The sequence below is a fragment of the Sminthopsis crassicaudata genome, chromosome 6 (genome assembly GCF_048593235.1).
Source record: "Sminthopsis crassicaudata isolate SCR6 chromosome 6, ASM4859323v1, whole genome shotgun sequence".
NCBI classification, from domain to species: Eukaryota; Metazoa; Chordata; class Mammalia; order Dasyuromorphia; family Dasyuridae; genus Sminthopsis; species Sminthopsis crassicaudata.
Window position 1 is genome coordinate 71,402,277 of NC_133622.1, and position 7,006 is coordinate 71,409,282.

Below are 7,006 nucleotides of genomic sequence, written 5' to 3' on the forward strand. Positions count from 1 at the left end.
AATATTTTTGAATGTATGCTGCATTGTACTTTTATTTATTTTGTCAGACATTGCCAAATTACATTTCAGTCTGGTTTCAGCCGCACTTGGGAATGCTAGGGTTTAGCATTTGACACCTCCACACACAAGCTTGCTGCCTTTCCCTCAGGCACACTGCAACTAAGACCAAATATAGTATATTATCTGCTGTCTACACTGGTATAGGGAATTCCTCATGGGCAGCTCCATGTCTAGACCAATAAAGTCCTAGATCCAGGCCAGAACAAAATTGTAAATTTCATAAACATCAATGGACAGGAAGATCTTGATATGCAAGAAGAACAAAAAGGAGAATTGTAAATGAACCTGTGAACTTTGGTATGAATAGTTAGGAGAGCTCTTTCATTCTGGGTTGTCTGCTATACTTTCTCTGATTTCTGTTTTGCTATCGGCTTGGATAAATTGATTCTTCATGTATGTACACATAATTTTTTCCTTATATATACATACACAAACGTGAAGAATCAAATTATTGAGTCAAATTATTTTTTATCAAAAAAAAGCAATTCATCCAGGTCAATAGCAAAATAAAACTTAATAATAACACAATTATCCTCTTTGCAACCTTTTTTCTGAATTTCTTTTTCTCCCATGTATTTTTAGTCCTTTATTAACACCTTTCTCCCCTTTTTTTGGTATATGTGTGATTTTTTTTTTAACATATCTCTTACTACCCACTAACTCTATCTCTCACTTTCCACTAATAAAATCTATTAGTCAATAGAGCCCTAGGCCTGAAGTCAGGAAGATTTGAATTCACATTTGATCTCAGATACTTACTAGCTCTATTACCTTGGTCAAGTCATTTACCGGCTGCCTGCCTCAGTTTCCTTAACTATGAAATGGGGATAATAAAAGCACCTCTCTCCCAGAATTAAAGTGAAGATCAAAGCTCTTGAGGCTTCTCATAGCATCCCTTAGGGGGCAGAAACCTATAACATAGCCCATATTAGTTCAGTTCAACTGAGATTCAAACAGATTTTCTAAAACCTTAGATGTTATCTATTATAAGAATGGATTATTTCTTCCACTTCTCTCAATCTTTTTATGTCCTTAAGCAGAAGCACTGTAGATAGATCTTGGACCTGAAGTCAGTTAGCTTTGCCTAGCCATGAACAATTAATATTTTTCCAATTTGTTTAGGTCTGATTTTATTTGTGGAGAAGTGTTTTGTAACTGTGTTCAAGTAGTCCTTGGATTTGTCTTGGCAGGTAGAACCTCAAGTATTTTATTTTTTAACTATTTTTATCAAATGGCATATTAGTAAAATGTCTAACACATAGAAGGCACTTAACTTTTGGTTCCTTTTCCTTCTTCCCTTCTCTTTTCTTTCAGAAATTGGATTAGAGCTTCTCCTAGTAAAGGCTTCCTTTCTCTCCATCCGGTTCCCTCCAAACTCCTCCAAGACTTAGCTCCATTGCTCTTTCATGCATATCGGATGTTTCCAGCAGCATAATAGAATAGAAAGAAGACTTGATTTAGAGATAAAGACTCAGAATTCAAATTCCTAGCCTACAACTTATCTGAATGACCTTAGGTAAGGTTCTATTTCTGGGCTTCACTTCCCTAGTCTATAAAATAGGGGTTTAAGACCAGGTAACACTAACATCTCATTCAGTTCTAAATCTATGATCCTTTGATTTCTGCTGTATCCTTACCTGATTTTCCCCTAACCTTAAATAAAACAAAATAAATCTTTAAAAACCCCACATTTCTTTGACCCTGTGCCTTCAAGCCATCATCCTATTCTATCTTTCTGTGGCAGAGAGATTAGGAGTCTGAGGATTTGAGATTGAATTTTTGCTCTATCCCCTTAGTCACTCCCTTCTTCCCATATCAGGTTCCCCATCAGTGAAATAAGTGTTACATCCGACCTTACCCAGATCTCAATCTCAGATCCTCTGACCTTTCCCTTCCAGACCACTCCTTAAACTTTATCAGTGGAGACTACCTATTCCTCAGGCTGAAGGACCTGCCACAGACTGAGGCTGAAGGAGATCTAGGGGCCCCAGGTGATCCAGGACAGCAGTCAGGGTTAGGAGAGTAAATCCAGAGTCCATCTTTCTATATAAAGAAATTGCAATTAGACCTTGTACAAGGTAGAATGTTGGTACACTGATGATTGAGCATGCTGTAAAGGTGACAAACACATAACCAGTGGGCCACAAGGGACTCATAACACTTCCTACCACTGACCAAACTGAATTAAGATGTATTTAGGAAATAATTAACAAAATAATTAAAAATATATTAAAATATGATTTGGGCTTCAGACATTTTTTAGGCATGTCCAACTCATCATTTGGAGTTTTCTTGATAAAAATAATAGTGGTTTGATATTTTCTTCTCCAGTTCATTTTACATATTGAAGACACTGAGGCAAAAAGGCTTAAGTGACTTGCTCAGGATTAGAGTTCAATAAATGTCTAAAGCCACATCTGAACTCAAGAAGATGAGTCTTCCCAATTCCAGGCCTAGTGCTCTGTCTACTGTGCCACCCAGTTGCCTATTAAAATCTAGATAGTATTTAATATGTGATTTTCTAGGTCAACATGTACCTGAAAGAATCCCTATACATGTCTTAGTCATGGCTCCTTCTCTTTTCATTTGAATTTGATACTACTAGGCTTGATACCATCCATGGGACTTGTTCAATTTAGCTGAGGAGAAATTACAGCAGGGGAAATGTTGCTGATGAGAAGGTTTTCAGAAAAACTAAGCAATGGGTTAAGGTTAGCAATCTCCATAGATAATAAAAATAAAGTTTTATGGGCAGAAATTGGTATGTGGAATAGAAACAGGGTCAAATCAGTTTCAAAATAAAGTGTGAAGAAATACATATGCTAGTAAGAAGATCCAGGATCAGCCCTCAAGATAATCAGTAACGGACTTTTAACAAAAAGTCCTCTTTAATTTGTTGTCCTCAATTTTCTTGAGTGTTGATGAGTTAGGAAGAAGCAAAGACAAGACAAGTTAGCCCTAATCACACATTTAAGTATCAGATTTAGGCTTTAAGACCATTGCTCCTGATTCCAAAACTCAGGTTGATTGTTTAAATAAGTTTTATTGATGTCTTTTGTTTTTACAGCATAGTCATTTTTGGATATTGTTCCTTCTTTCACCTCCTTTTAGTTCTTGGCTTTCAAATTTGAAAAGACAGCTTTCAGATCTAGTTAAATGTAAAAGAAATGTAAGAGAATCTCTTTATAGGAAGCTTTCAGTTGCTACTCAGACTTAACAGTTTCATTAAATAAAAGTAAAAAATAAATTTAAAATACATATTAAAAAATTAAAAATACATATGAAATCTAAAAACATATGAATGTTATGAAGGTAAGAAAACCAAAGATAATTTCTTATTCAATAGCAGAAGTTTCATCCTAGAAAAAATGGCCTACATGTAACAAATGTTGTGAAAGTTTTTAGGCAAAGGGAATCCTATATTGCCCAAATTCGTAAACTGTGGTTTAAAACCCCATATGGGGTCTTACGGTTGAACATGGAATCATGAAATTATGATTTGGTATCAATAAATGTTTGATATGTATCTTATTTATATATGTATTTTATAAAGCTATATATGATCATGTAAAAATTTCTCTGGCAAAACGGGACATAAGTGTTTAAGAAGCCCTGTTCTATTGCATATATGCAAATTTTTCCCATAAATAGAGAAATCATTTCAATGTAATGAGTATGGAAAGTATTCTACCATAATGGAAACCACAATAAACATAGGAAAATTCATACTGCAAAGAAACCATTTGCTTGTGTAGGCATTGTGTGGGGGTGGGGGGGAAGAGAAGGTGGGATTTGGTGGTCAGATTTGTCCAGGACTTTCTATTTACCCTTCACCCTAATATCAACATAATCCCAGATGAATTTCCTGTTATAAACACTATTTCCACTTCAAGAAGTAGTAAGGGAAGATCTTTGTCTTTGGGCTTTTTGTTAGCTCCAAATTCTCATCTAGAAACAGACTTGTAAATACCTTCTCTCTTTCCCCCTCAATTGCCTCCTACCCACTGTATTCCCAGTCGGTACACTAGTAAATACCACAGTTCACAGATTAAACATTTTAAAGCAATCATTAGTGTCATAAAACTCAATTTTTAAAGAGGAAGAGAGAAGATAATGTAACTTCTTTGGATTCCCTTTTTGTTTACAGAAATAGTGAAAAGAAAAAAAAAAGTCTATCTGGTATAAAAATCTGGACCTGTGGTTTACCAGAGCAAATAGGCAATTCTTAGATTACGCCTGAGAGCCCTAAAAGGGGAATTTGTGCAAGGTCACCCAGACAGTATAGTCAGAGAGAATACAAAAAGCCAAAATTCCCTATCTCTGCAATAGACCCTCTACCCAGTAGGGCAAATCTTCTTTCTTTTTTACCTTCTAGTCTTTTTCCTTTTATAACTCCATTCATTATTCTTAAAGAATGCACTCATCAGGGACCATCTAATAGTGAAGGTCTAAACAAAGCATGTGATGGTAATGGTATATTATTATACCACAAGAAATGACAAAATGGATGGTCTAGGGAGAAACCAGACAGACTTGTGTGAAGTGAGATACAGGGAAGTGAGCAGAAGCAGGAAAATGGTTTATAAAAGAGCAACACTGAAAAACTTAATGAATTCTGTTCAATATAATGGCCAGCCACTTTCCAGAGGGCTGATGATGAAACATGCTGCTCATTCAGCTCACAAAAGAGAAGTGAGGGGCAGAATAAGTCAGTTCTTAGAGCCAATGTGCACATTTGTCTTGCTTCACTTGGATAAATAGTCAGGAAGTCAAACTTTTGGTCTCAAGTCACTTAACCCTAAGTTTATGCAAAAGAAAAAAAATTAGCAATGGTTAAGTTTAAAATATTTTTTTTTCTAAAAAGCTAAAATAATATTCAGCTTGCTGATATTTTCCAGGACCCTAGGCAAAACTGCAAAATATAAATTTGTTTTAGTAGCCTGGTTTTCACTTCTTTCACCCCTTGTTATTCCCTCTCTTAGGGATTCTCTGTTGCATCCTGACTGTCTAAATCTCTCCATTCCTGCACCCAGTCCAAGCTTCCCAACATATCGCATACCCTCTCTAAGTCACCTCTCCCTTTCTCCACTTCCTTTCCATCATCCATCCTTCTCTAGATCCTGCCAAAAAATTTTCCATTCCTCTCTGCTCACATATAGGTATTAAGAAGAAACTCTTTATGATTAAAGCATTTCATACAAAGCTAAAAGTGACTAGCAAATAACTTCTTGGTTCAGTGCTTCTGATGAGGACCAAAACGGGGTATTAGCAACTTGGCACCCCAGTTTAGAAGGTTGTCCCTTAAGCATACCTGAATATTTGAACTCCAGGCTCAGCTTTTAAGTAAAGCTGCTATAAAAAGTTTCCTGCTCTACAGAAAGAAAACAATTTAAACCATAACAAGCATGTGGAAATGAACAATTTTGAAAGACTGGTCAAGATTTTGGTCAAGACAACAATCCACTGTGATTTCAGAGGACCACAGTGGAAGAACACTAACCACTTGCTGACAGAGAAGTGATGGATTATAAATATGGTGAAGGAGATGAACAGTTTTGGATATGGCCAATGTCAGAATTTGCCTTGCTTGACAATGCATACTTATTACTAGAGTTTTCTTTTTCTTTTCCCTCCAGAGTAGTGGTGGTGGATAAAGTGGAGAAGAATAAAAGAGTAGGGAAAAATTAATTCTTATTCATTGAAAAAAATTTAATAGAAATAGGAGTTTCTTTTCTCTAAAAGTAATAGCATTCCCATCATCCCCACATTACATTGCATCTAGGGAACACTTAATAGATATTCTTTGCTTCCATCTCCACCTCTGAGAACTAAATAATAAGTTCAGTGTGACGAACTTTAGGTACTCAAGAAGATCAAGATTTACTATTATTACTTCTGAACTCTTGACTGAGTCAAGTGAAGTTAAGTCAAGACTGAGAAATCCTTTCAGAACCACATTAATGATTAGAGATGGAAACAGATATAATTGGCTTTTTTGAGGATTGTGCTTGGTACAATGGATCAACATTCACAGAGCAATAGATATAGATATATACTATAAATATATATATATATTAGTATATAGATAGATATATACTATATAACACACACACACACACACACACACACACACATATATATATATATATATATGACTTTTATATTTAACTTTCTCAAAACAAGATTTACTTCTCTCTCTTCATATACATGATGGATATATACAAAATATAGTCACAAATATACAAACTTAGTTTTCTTCCTCCCTTGTTCCACCTATGTTTCTGTGAGATGGAAAGGGAATTAGGATCATAGCTTAGCTCATTTCTATGTAGCAGAGTTCAATTCCAAGCCTCACCCCATGCCTACCTTTAAGCTGGATCCCAAGCACCCTGGTCTCTCCAGACTTGCCTGCCAGATTGATTGGCTACAACATCCTCCCTGGAACCCCAGCTTCAATATGAAACTGAGAAGGACAAATGAAAAAGAGCAAACAGAACCTCTGCCAGATCCATTTCTTGAAATCAAGGGGTAAAACCAGGAAAGCAAGAGAAGGAATTTCTTCTCCTCACTGGTTCAGTTCATGGCATCTGTGCTGTGGGTTTATTGTGATCTTCACCCACTGGACACAGCTAGAAGGTACCCAATTCCTCTAATTATCCATTCTCAAGACACTTTCAGCTTTCCCCAGACTTACTTTTATCAATGTGTTGTTGGATTTGGATTATCCTTTCTGGACCAGAAACAGATATGGCCTATTTATTTCAAGAAATGTGGGTTATCAAATCAGGGCTGGATTTAAGCTTTGTAAGGTCTCATCCGACTCGATACTCCCCTTCATCACTATCTTTGACCTCTCTGATTAGGGGAGGGGTATATGAGTTTAGAATCTAGGAGGAAGTGCAGAAAATTTTCTGAAATTCTCAATCTTGATCCTAACTTGTAAATC